This window comes from Falco naumanni, chromosome 1, assembly GCF_017639655.2.
Source record: "Falco naumanni isolate bFalNau1 chromosome 1, bFalNau1.pat, whole genome shotgun sequence".
In the NCBI taxonomy this organism is placed as follows: Eukaryota; Metazoa; Chordata; class Aves; order Falconiformes; family Falconidae; genus Falco; species Falco naumanni.
Genome location: NC_054054.1, coordinates 1,339,498 through 1,351,870, shown reverse-complemented (window position 1 = coordinate 1,351,870; position 12,373 = coordinate 1,339,498). Strand labels below are relative to the sequence as shown.

The 12,373-nt window shown below is 38.4% G+C and overlaps 1 long non-coding RNA gene across 1 annotated transcript in view; it reads left to right on the top strand.

Annotated features, from left to right (window-relative positions):
• The first annotated feature begins 340 nt into the window (after positions 1-340).
• LOC121091041 overlaps positions 341-12,373 on the top strand; it is a 60,940-nt gene continuing 48,907 nt past the window's right edge. The window contains exons 1-3 of the long non-coding RNA XR_005828819.1: positions 341-617; positions 1,285-1,426; positions 10,419-10,537. This is a non-coding gene — a long non-coding RNA (uncharacterized LOC121091041). The remainder of the gene's footprint in view (positions 618-1,284; positions 1,427-10,418; positions 10,538-12,373) is intronic.

Below are 12,373 nucleotides of genomic sequence, written 5' to 3'. Positions count from 1 at the left end.
CGGCCGGGCACGGCGCTGCCGCGCAGGGTGGCCCCGCCTCCGCCCGGGCCGGGCCGGGCCGTCATGGCGGCGGCACCGCCCCCGGGGCGCGCTGGCACAGGCCGCCGGAGAGGGTCCCGCGGGCGCGCCCGGCCTGTTCCCGCCGCCCCGCTGGGCGGGCAGGGGCGGCCGCCGCCCGCCTGGGGGAGGCCGGACGGGTGGCCCCGGCCTCACCCGCCGCCCCGGCCCCTGAGGGTTAAGGTTAGATGGCCGTTTAGCGCGGACGAGGGCGTTAATCAGAAAGCTTTGCTCTGTGAGACCCGTCAGGGAAAAGCCGGTACGTCGTACTTACCGTGTTCTTAGGTGTAAGCGCGTACTGCCCTCGGATACCTCACCAGCTGTTGCAGGCTCCCTGGTACTCCCTAAAACACCCTCGCAAGTATATCTTCTTGGAAGACTGACTTACTGCGCAACTGGCAGTTAGTTTTAGCCTTTAAAAAGTCAATATTTAATAGGTTTTTGCAGTCAGTCCCAGTTTACACAAGGAAAATGTTCCTTTCTCCGCTGCATTTGAAGTAAGAATGGGCAGAGTAAACTTCATGACCGCTCAAGAAAATTGAGGGAACTTGCATTTCAAGGTAGAGTTCCAGACACTATTTCCTAATGCTCACCTCGTGAGGCATACTCACACCAGTCAAAACCTCTCAATTAATATTCTTTCTTATATAAACTGTCCGTATCCAGTCTTTCTTCTGGGCTCAGTCAAAATGGGTCTTATTCCTAAAAAAAGGAATGTGTTTTTTCCCTGAAAGGAATTGACTAGGTCAGGTTAAAGTAATTATGTCTGCTGAAGTAAAACACTGAATGCAGGTGCATTACTGAAGTTAGGGTATGCTACCCTTTGTTGCAAATGCCTGTTTTCTTTTTTGCAGTAATGTTTTGGCTGCGATCATTCTACATTAAAACAATGAAGCAAATATTAGCCAGAGAATGAAGCTCGCTAGCCAGACAGCAGAAATCATCAATATTCCAAAATGGTATGTGAAACTCAAACTGATTCTTCTGCTACCCTTGAGTCCTGTGTTACTGTTCTTCCAAGGCAGTTAGAAATTGATACATAATTTGGGTTTCTGTGATCATATGTAAGCACTTTAAAAGTACAGAAAATAACAATTCCTGTTACTTGGCTATCAAATACAATGTTTTTCATTATAAGGGATTTTATAACTGGATATTTTTTCAGTAGGTGGTTTATGCAGTGTGTTACAGCAAACTGTGTTTTCAAGTCCACATCTAATTCTACAGGTGCATCAGAAGCTGCAATACTAACCCTTCACTAAGGTTCTCTACCCTTTTTCCACTCATGTGAACAATTAATTTTGACCAGAGATTCTGCAGTAACTCACTTTTTGCATGTGCTTTTATTCCACTAAAAGCTGAATTCCAGGTACATTACAAACTACTTGTTGGTGAGCTTTATATTAAAGTGTTTGGCGGTGGTCATGTTGGTTGGAGGTATTGGTTTGGTGGTGACGTTTAGCTTCTTTGCTTTAGTAAAAGTGTTTAAGAATACATTTGCAACAAAGGGAGGAGTGATAATAGCAGTGTAAAAGATAGCAGTCTAACTGGTTTATAGTTTGAAACAAGTGCCCAATGCTGAACTCTCAATCAGGGTGGTTTTTAGGTGAAAGTACTTAAATGACAGCAGCTGAGTGAAGAAAGTTGCTGATACAGTTTTTTTTTAATGACATAGTAGTGCAGCCAAGACAAAAATATGTAACTGTGTTTTACAGTGTTCCAAGTAGAATAATTTTAGCTGCTTTTGTAACAGTAATTCCTTGAGTCAGGAAATCTCAGTTGCTGCCATTCAATTTCAACACTGCAGTTCCCAGGCTGCAAGGGAACATATTTTGTAAAAGGCAAGTTTTAAAAGGAGGCTGATAGATTGTTTAGAAAATAAAAGCTTTGATAACATTTATTTATGGGTTCTTTATTACAATATGACATTTATTGGCAGGTAATTCCATCAATAGTTGTTCACACCTTATTTTGAATTTGAAAAAGCTAATGTCCACAAGAAATAATCTCTCCCACAGGTAATTAAAAGTGCAAGTTTCAAGAACAAACAAATAAGTGTCACTCAGTTATAAGTTTAACACTTGACTGTTTTTTACTTCCTGTCTGCTGTTATGTGAATAAAATCCTAGCATTCTACTGTATTATGATAATTGATATAGCAAATAATGGCAAGTTACCTGCAGTGAAAGGTAGAATATATTTTTAAAACAGAAATTGAGTAACACTACATATGCTTATAAATCTGGCCCCTACAGTATTGTAGCTGTGTGCACAGCTGCCTCTGTTGTTTTTCCCAGTGGTGTTCTCAGGCACCATTTCTTGATTTGTTTGTGTATTTGCAATATTTACATTCAGATAATAGCATACTATAGAACAGTGTGCTCAGAACTGGACACTCATATTTTTGCTAACATAGCTGTTACATTATTGCAGTTGTAATCTGGTTGTGTGGTTTTTTTTAAAAAAAGTACATTTCTTTCAAAAAAATCATGTTTCCCAGAATTATGGAAGGTATACAATCCTTTTTTTTTTCCATTCCATTTTCCAGAATTTATACGGAAGCATTGATTCCCAGCCTTGCTGTACCAGTTCATGTCACAGGTCATTTGGTATAAAATTTATGTTAATTTACAAGAGTAGAGCTACCAATATCAAATTGCTCAAACTCTTCGTTTTACGTTTCTTCCTTGAATTGATGTATTAGCCTTAGAATATTGGTGTGCAGTGTAAATACATAGGTTAAATTTGCAATTAACGAAGATTTGAAAAAAGATGTTGGCAAGGAATCATATTGCAAATACAGGCTAATTTAAATGCAGTATCATTTTAGACCAAATAGTAAAGTTAGATTTCTCTGAAGGCAGCATGACAGAACAGAAATATGCAGAATACAAGCACACCCTGTTCTTCTAATCCAACAGTCCAAAGAACAGCGTCGGCATTGAGATTCTCACTAAGGCATAGGTTGTTTGGGTTTTTTGGGGCTGGTTGATGTATACAGTGAACTACAAAGGCATTCCCTTTACAGTGACAAAATCTTGGGTAAGGATTAATAAGCAGTGGATGACTGATCTGTTTCATGGTTGCCTAGAGAGTTAATGTGAACATTTAAGCATACTCAGAATTGCTCATTGTGTAATCCTAATGAAGTCCTTCCTAAACCTTGTAGAAGCATTTCAAAACCCTTAAAAAATAAGTCTGTTAATGCAGTTTATTCAAATAGATGCACTGTTCAGGGAATGTGTTCTGCTTATGAATTCTTGGTCTGCTAGGGATTTTTGAAGGTCGTGCATAGTTGATATTGGATGTATAGTTAATTTTTTTTTTTTTTTTTTTGTCAGTTATCTCAAAATAAATAACGCCTTGAGTGCTGGGATCCTTTTCTTACTTTCTATTACAGAAAGCATACTATTGTAACTTTGTTTTTTTACAGCTGCAGTTATTATAAAGATACAGACCAAGTAGGTTCTTTGGAAATTGCAGCAAAGTATCAATATATAAGTTGTGAATAACAGTTTTAGTAACAGACTTTCTTGCATTTATTTCATTGCTGCAGCCACAATAAAATGCTACAACATGTACTGTTCTTATTGAACACTGAGTATGTGTTGAAAATACTTGCAATTAGTGGATGAATGGATTGGAAGTAAAAGCAATAGGTGAAACTTAATAGTACCATCCTAATTCATACCAATTGAAAACTGGTCACAGATAAGCATATTCCTAGGATTCCAATTCATATAATAAGAAGAAAGTCAACTTCTTATTTATAAGTTTAATACATTGTACTTTAAGTTGAAGAAACAGGACACGAGTTAGACAGATAAAGGATGCAAAAAGACCCATACCACTTGATTATGTGCCCAATTATTTTTTAACAAATTACTAATATGCCAGTATTGTCACACTATTAACCAGGATTTCCCTAAGCAGTGAATAATAGTATGACAGATTGACCTGTGAATGACTGTTCAGCTCTAAGCAAGTCCACACTCTTTTAGAAAAAAACAGCTTCTTATCTCTGTAATAATTCTTGATTTTCCTAGAGATGAAACAAAACAATAGTCTTTGAAAATCGTGGGTAGTTTGGCGTGTTAGTTTTCAGCAGAGTAATTTTGCCATTTTCAATCATGAATTAGATGTGGATTGCTTTCAAACACTGAAAATCATACTTCTTTCCTAAGAGACCTTTGTACTGCATTAATCTCTTGGCCTTTACTGGGGGGAAAGGGGGGAAGTGGAATTGATCTGTCTTAAATCTGAATTTTTCTTCTGTTCAGACCAGAGGGTTAAATCCATAGGAGGAAATTAGACTTAAAAGGAGAGAGACAAGTTATTCACACTCCCTAAAACTGAGTAATAATTGAGGTCCATTGACTATACTATATTTGTAAGGTAATGGAAACTCTGAACTCCCTATCTAATCAATGGCAAAAGGTAGGCACCTCACCAGACAGTGATTTAGAGCAGAGGCCTCATTAGGTCTTTCTCTCCATTAGCCATACAGGGAACAATGCCAGTTCCTGCTACTGGATACCCCGCTGCGTAACTTCAAGCAGTCACCTATTTTCCTTATGCAGTGTAAGGAAAGAGTTATGTCTAAGAACCTGATTCACTTGTACGCTGAGCCAGGTACTGTCTGGAAGTGCTATGGAGTTGCCTAGACGCCTCTTTGCAGTCTGGATTCATAGCAGTGAACCACCTCCTTTGGTTAGGCGTCCAAGTAAAGCAATTTTTTTTCAAAAAAAGAGGATGGTGCAGTTTCTTTAAGCTGCTATAGCAATCCATTGATACCTGGATAATCAGTGGTGCATCCCCTAGGAAGTGGAGAGCAATTGATCCTAGAGTTTCTAACTCCTAAGAAAGTATGCCAGAGATTAGAACAGACAGGGTTCTGAAGTGAGACTAACTGTCTCTCTTACCAGACTGTTTTTACTTTCTGTAACATACTTTGTTCTTGAACTAGAGAAGTGACTGGCACCAAGGTCATTTAGGTTAGCCTGGAATTATCAAATCTAATTTTAAGCATCTGACTGCTGAACATAGCCACCTCAGACTTCCTATTTTGTAATATAACTATCTCTGGAAGGATATTCTGATCTTAGGCTATGATCTTGCTGTTAATTGTAACAGGAGCTTTTGAGAGTATGAATTTAATCGTGGCTTATTGGGAGTAAATCTGTGTCTTAATGGTGTAGTTATTAAGTTATGTTATTAAGTATTCGGTATCCATCTACACCCATTATTTTATTTCATTTCATTTTTATTAAGGGAAATGTTTTACTACTAAAGAGATTCCTTCCTGCTCTTTTCTCCATCAGAGCACCTCATAACCCAGTGATAATGGCAGTTCCTTTGGTGGTGGCAGGAGATCAACAGTCCATATGCTGCTCCAAATCAGATCAAGTGCTTTGAACCTAGTTGTATTATTCCTTGTGTGACTGGTTTAAGGCAGCAAGAACGAGAAACGTGGAGACCACTACAATATTCTCCTCACCATGTTTCTGTTCAAGAGTTGACCTTGTAAGCATTACAAGAAACTACATCTCTTGGAGCAGACTCCAAAAGCAAGATATGTAGAGATAGTTAGTTGATGCCATCTACATATGATGTACAAAGAAATGGGGATCTTCAAGTCTTGATGTCTGTGCACATCCTAGGGGCAGAAAATTGGCTACAGCAGAAACTTAACTTCCTGGGAACCTAGGTATCTTCAAGGCTAGGTAGCACTGAAGTTGAATGTGGGAAGCCCTGGTTTTTGACTTCTTATGCCTTGGTATCAGACCTCTGAAATGAAACGATTACAAACTAAGGTTTTTTTGTGTGTGTTAGGAGGAAACACTGGAGAAAAAGAAAGATCTGAAAATATATGGATTTCTTCAGAAATGTTCAGCACAGTACACAAATTATGATGTTTCAAAGTTCTGTAACTGTATTAAGCAGTATCAAGTTTCTTTCCAAAACATTATGCCCAAGGGAGAAAACCTCTCTTGCAGTTCTTAAATTATAAAGTAATATTGGAGAAGAATTGACTAAGACCCAGCCTAAATTTAGCAATAAAATGTTGGGGAAATAACTGAAAAAAACAAAGCTATTTTATAAATTTGTACTGAAAATTATAGATTCTTTAAAGTTTCTTATTCCCTTCCCAGTTAAATCCTCTGCTTTCTTTTAGATACTCAGATCCCTTGGCATATATACTTCTACCCATTCACAATAGCGTAATCTAATTTACAGTCATAGTTTAACTTCGTTTGGACCAACAAATTTGGCAGCGATGTGCAACTGCCTCAGGGTGGGAACAGCAGATCTTACTGAAGCTGGATATTCATAGGATAAGTACAGACAACCTTCTTAGCAACTTATGAACAGTGCTCGTAACTTCACTGCATCTTGAGACACAGTTCAGTGCCAGTAGTTTTCCTTGTTTTGTTGATGGATATTGGCTCCTCCCAAATGAAGTAAAAGTTACTGTGTTTGGCTGGAGGAGAAAAGAAAACGTTTAACATTTAAACATTTAAAACTTGTAGTAGTTTATTCAAAGGGTAAAGCCTTGAAGACGTTTAAGAAAAAAGCGTCCAGCGGTACCTCTAGGCTATGTACACACTAAAATAGATGAAAGGAAAAAGGAGAAAATTGCTATCTGGAGAGGAGCAGAAACAGGCTTTGCAGCCTTCTTGCCCATACTGCATTTATACATACAGTGTTCTGAGGTGTATTCTCTTATCCTGGATGTTTTACATTTAAGCATTACACCTCAAGGAAAAATAAAAGGATTTAGGAGAAGATGATCTTGGAATGAAGAATTTACCGGTTTTCCTTCAGGTTAAGATGTTGTACTTTAATGCTGTCCTGAAAAACATTAGGATAATATTTGTTTAAAAGCAGAGGTAATATTGTAAGATCCATGAAGCTGTAATAACAGACCAAAATAAGTGAGGTCTGCTGGACAAAATGCAATGAGGGTCATAGTAAAAATCATCCTAAGAGATGCAGCCGGTTTTTACCCCTCTGTTACGCAAACAGTATGATTCCTAGTACCTTGCTGCAAGCCTTTATCAGCTGCATATGTATATTCAGCACTCTATTTTAATTAGCCTGAAGATTCAAGGCTTAGAAGGAATAGCAGGGGTCTCTAATTATCTTCACAAACTAGTGATCTGCCCAGAAAATGAGGAATGAATAAGCATTAAGCAGTCAGAGGCCAGTATTCAATCACAGACAGAAGCAGGAAGAGTGGAAGATAAAGTAATGCAATTTTCACTGACTTGTCTGCGCCTTGAAAATTAATAAAATAATCCTCCTTTAGTAAAACACACCAATTCTAGATATAGGGGGGTTTGTTTTATTTTTATCAGTAATGCTGGATTAGATATTTTAGGACATTTTTTTTTTCATGTCTGTGCCGCATTTCTGATATTTTTATTTTAAATTATTTGTTTAGGCATCAGTAGCTTTCTTGAAGGACTTATGAAAAAAATGTTTTCCAAGCATTGTTTATAATTTTTCAGTCCAAGTTCCAGGGAAGTAAAGACTATTCTTTCCTTTCCTTGAAAAAGATTTCTGACATTGGGATTTAAATCATTGCTATTCACAAACTGGCCTTGACAAAAAAAGGCTGAGGATTATCTCTTTAGCAACTTTTGAATCAAAGCTGCATTATTGATATGAAGCTAAAAAGGCTTTGCAGTTCTTTATATAATTTAAAAGCAACTGTTATTATGGAAATTTTTTGGAACAGCTGTTGTATTGGAAGAAAGGTTACACTCTTCTCTACTAGTAATCCCTTTAAATCTCTGACATGATTCATAGCTCCTCAAACAATGCCGGTAAATTAAACAAAACTGGATGTCTTCCATACATATATTTATTACTTGCATCCCTATCAGCAAGTCATGTAAGAATGCAATAACAGAACTCAAATTGGCTAGTGAAAGTAATTTGAATGTCCCTTTTTATGAACTTTATTTCTATTTTCATTTTCTAAAATACGTATTTTGCCCAAAAGTCATGTCTGGCTTCCTGTCTGGTCCAAAGAGCTTACTATTGCTATTTTATTCTTGAACCTCAGTCAAGGGTAACAGATTGGAAGGAAAGGATAGATCTTGTTGAGTTTGGTAAAGGCTAGAGACAGTTTTGAAGCAGGATAAAAAGCTTCAGCTCTTTATGAATTTCTGCCTTTCCTTGTGGAGAGTAGAAAAAGATTTTTCCTCCTGGCTGGAAGGAAGCAGCGTATCATTACTGCAGCTGAGGTTTTCATTTCATTCCTGGCTTTCAAGCCAGAGAGAGCTTTGGAAAGGAAAAAAGGACCAGCCAAGATTGTTCCCCAAGGGGTAAGAAGTAGTAGGAAGCAGAAGGAAGCAAAAAAAGGAAACAAATGTGGACCACAAAGACAGGACTTGGTGAATGACTTGCTGGGCTTCAGATGTGTGGATGTAGTCTATTTTGTAGACTTGAGGGAATTCAGAAACAAAGAAGGCTGGGCTTGTATAGAAGAAAGAAAATGTTCCTTTTTTAAAGTCCAGCTGCTGGTGTGGAATAATCCCATGCAACAAATGTTGGGCTAGGGACTAACTGCGGAGGGGAAGCGCTGTGGAATGGACCTGCAGGTGTCACGCTGGTTAAATGGAAAATGGGCCAGCGATGCACCCTTGGGCAACCGCGGCTAACGGCGCTCAGTGCTGCTTCAGGTGCTATACAGCCATAAGGTCGAGGGAAACGATTATTTCTGTTTGGTTAGCACCCGTGAAGCCACATCCAGACTCCTGTGGGTAGGTTTGAGTTCCTCAGCACAGGAAGACGTTGGCAAACTAGAGAGAGTGCAGCTGAGTTCCGCTAGTATGTTTAGGGGGCTGGAGCACATGATGGACAGCAAGAAACTGAGAGAGTGGTGCTTGCTTAGAAGAGAAGGGCAAGGCTTTCTGGCCTCTGATTGCTGTCTTCACCTGCTTAAGAAAAGGGGAAGTCGTTAAGGATGCAGAAGCTTTTCTCAGAGGCACACAGCAGAAGGACGAGAGGCAATGTAACACATTAAGGAAAGGAAATGTTTACCATATAAGAAAAAAAAATCATGAAAAGAGATTAAGCACAGGAGTAGGTTGTCTAGGATGTGTGTGAAATCTCCACACTTGGAGAATACTTTTGGGAAAAGCCCTGTGAAACCTGATCTCACTTTGAGTAATGCCTTGCTTTGAGTGGGACATGGGATTGGGTTAACACAAGTCTCTTCCAATCTGCTTGTTTCTGTGAGTCTAAGATCCACACTGCTCAATCACCCAGATTTCTCTCTCTGTGTTTTTAAATACTGTGTGAAATTCTTCATGTTACTTAAACAAGTTTTGAATTGTATTTTGCATATGCTGCAGCCCTTATTTATTTTTTCCCCTTCTGATAATGAAATACCATATCTAAGAGGTGTTGGCGGAGGATTGTCGGTAAAGGGTTGCTGGTTAAACTGCTGTAGTAGTAAGAAGTGGGCTTCTGTGCAGTAGAGTTTCTCATGATTTGTGAAGTGGGGAGAATGTGGCTTTGGTAGCAATATTATTTGGTAGGGTATGACCTAATAGAAGCTGATGAGGAAGATATTTGACGGGAGTACTGGAAAGTTCAAAAAAGGACAAAACCTTGGGTTTGGATGCACTTTTTAAGTTTAAGAGTTGGCAACACTGCAGTACTATAAATGATTTATTCCTTTTGCCTTTGGATATTTTAAACTCTCTATACTGTGTTTTAACCTTTGCCTTCGGTTCCCTCATGCAGACTTAATGACAATTTTCATGCAGACTTTCATGATAATTTTGTATTAATAAAGTGTGGCCCACCACAGGCTGAGGAAGGTTGTAGAGAAAGTAGCTGTGAACTGGGCCTGTTCCACTACCCGTGTTAAGTCAGATCAAAGGGAAAGAGAAGCTGAGTAAAACAGTGAATAAAAATGTCAGTGCTGTAACGGGTTTTAGACACTAGAGTAACTAGGGGAGGATTAATGTTGGTTACTACTAAGTAGAATCTGGTGAGGAAAAAATAAAACTGAAAGAACTGCACAAAACAAACCAAAGACGGCCTCTAACTGGACTTCAGAAGCACACTGGATGAAGATTTATAGGATTTATATCTACAAACAGCATGAATAATATTGGAATCATGAAAGTATGTAGTAAGAAGCTGCCCAAAGACATAACCAACTACAGTAGACTTCGGTTTAACTAGACTGCTCTCTTGAAAAGTAGATCCCCTGGACTCTTTTTGTAATAGTGGGAAGCTTCCGCTATGGCTGACAAGAGATTATATAAATTACTTACACAAATAGAATAAAAACTGTTGAAACAGTGACCACTAAATGTCTTATATTTGTTTTTTCAAAGCGAGAAGACCTTGCTTTGGCCATCTGTAGAATGATTTACCAGAAAGGAAAACTACATTAACAAGCTATGACAGAAAAAGGGATGCAAACGACTAAACAAGAGTTGGTGATACCATGTAGGTAAGAACAACATCACCTAGATCATTATCTGGGGGGGAAATCATCTTGAGAATCCTCCATCTGTAGAAGTCTGTCCAAAGTAACTTAAATACAGTTCAGCTGCTGCTAAATAGATTTTGCCCTCAAAGATGCTGAGGAAGTTGACATCTCATAAATCACTTTCAGCCTAATCATCTCTATTTTGGGAGAACTTTAAGAAAAATAGGTTACTTTCTTCTAGGAGTTGAAGTTTTGAGGTTTTGGTTTTGGTTCTAAACTGAGAGTTTATATTTCTCTATCTCGGTTAATTCAGTAAGGGTTCTTTTCAAAAGTAGGTGATTGCTTCTGTGAGTTGTCTGTCATCTAGAGCATTTACAGTGATCTGGTTGCTGAACTGTCTCTCAGGTGTCAGGGACCAAAAGGTTTAGAGTTCTTCTGTAGAACCTTGTCAGTACTCTTCGTATTCTGGCTTGCAGTAAGAAGCAAACAAAGTCAGTGAAGTTTTTCAGTGATTGATGTAATATGTTCCCTGTGGTTAACACAGCCAGGCAGGTGGGCAGCCTCCTTTTACATCAGCTGTGTCATCCAAACAATCTCCAAACAAAGGGTATGATGAATTATGTTGTGAGGAGAAGTGTCTGCCAAGGCACCCTGGGATTAGTATTAGAACTAGTCTTATTTAACATCTTCATTAATGATCTGGAAGAGGGAGTAAGCAGACCATTAATTACATTGACAGATATTACACAGAAATAATTCTAAGATCCTAGCTAGACGAGGAAGAAAGGCAGACTAAAAACAAAGACGGGTATTATGAAAATAAGAGTAACTTGGGAAAACATTTTCTCTTTGTCCACAGCCACATCTGGGTCATTTTAGATTGTGACTGCATTTATGTTTGTATCATCTGCACGTTTTAACACACTTTATTTTACAATTGAACACTCAGCAGCTTGAGAGAAGTAACAGTTACATAAGACGCGGGTTTTCCTTGGGTTTAGTGGGGATAAGGTAGCAGAAACAGTATGTTTTTGTTTCTTACTCGATGAGAAGAGTGCACTACAGCATATCTTTAGACAAAGTTTAAGTGATCCTCTCTACCTGTCACTGTCAGTATACCTTTTGCCAATAGTATTCTTTGACCATTCCTAAAACACTGAAGTGAACAGGGCTAAGAGCAGCACTTGATAGACCCTTCTACAGACACCCCAACTTGATACTTGTAACTTTACTTTTTTAGATCTGTCAGGTGGTTTAATTTACTTTATATTTTTACACGTAGCTTTCAATCAGAATTGCATGTAGTCTAATAATGGCACAGAACTTGTTTGGTTATAAGATTTTCTAGAAATAATGTGTTTTTAAAATTAACTTTTCTTTAATTTCTTACTGAATTAATGTTGTGTCAGCAGTTTCATGATTTTGATAGAGTTTCATATCAATCTATCCATGCTGCAATTGCCACTGTAGTCTAGTTTCCCTTTTAAAATTTATTTTTAAAAGAAAAAGGAAAGGCATTATTTGTTATTTGCCAATTTTATACGAGGTCTTGTAAAGTACACAAAAGAATAGCTATGATCAGCAGCTCTAAAAATCAGGCACAGACAATCAAAACCCACAGAGTACAAATCTGCTTGATTTTTCAGAAGTTGTGAATGTATTTCATGTGTAATGTTCTGTACAGACTGTGTAAAATGGAGCGTGTTCCCTACCTGTGTCAGTGAGACAGAGCTGTACAGCCACAGTAAAGTGGGCTGCATGCATTCCCCTTGGAAAAGTCAGTTGTTTCTGTAAATCGTGGATAAATCCGCACAGCATGGGTTAAGTTGGAAATAAGCAGCATATCTGTAGGACACA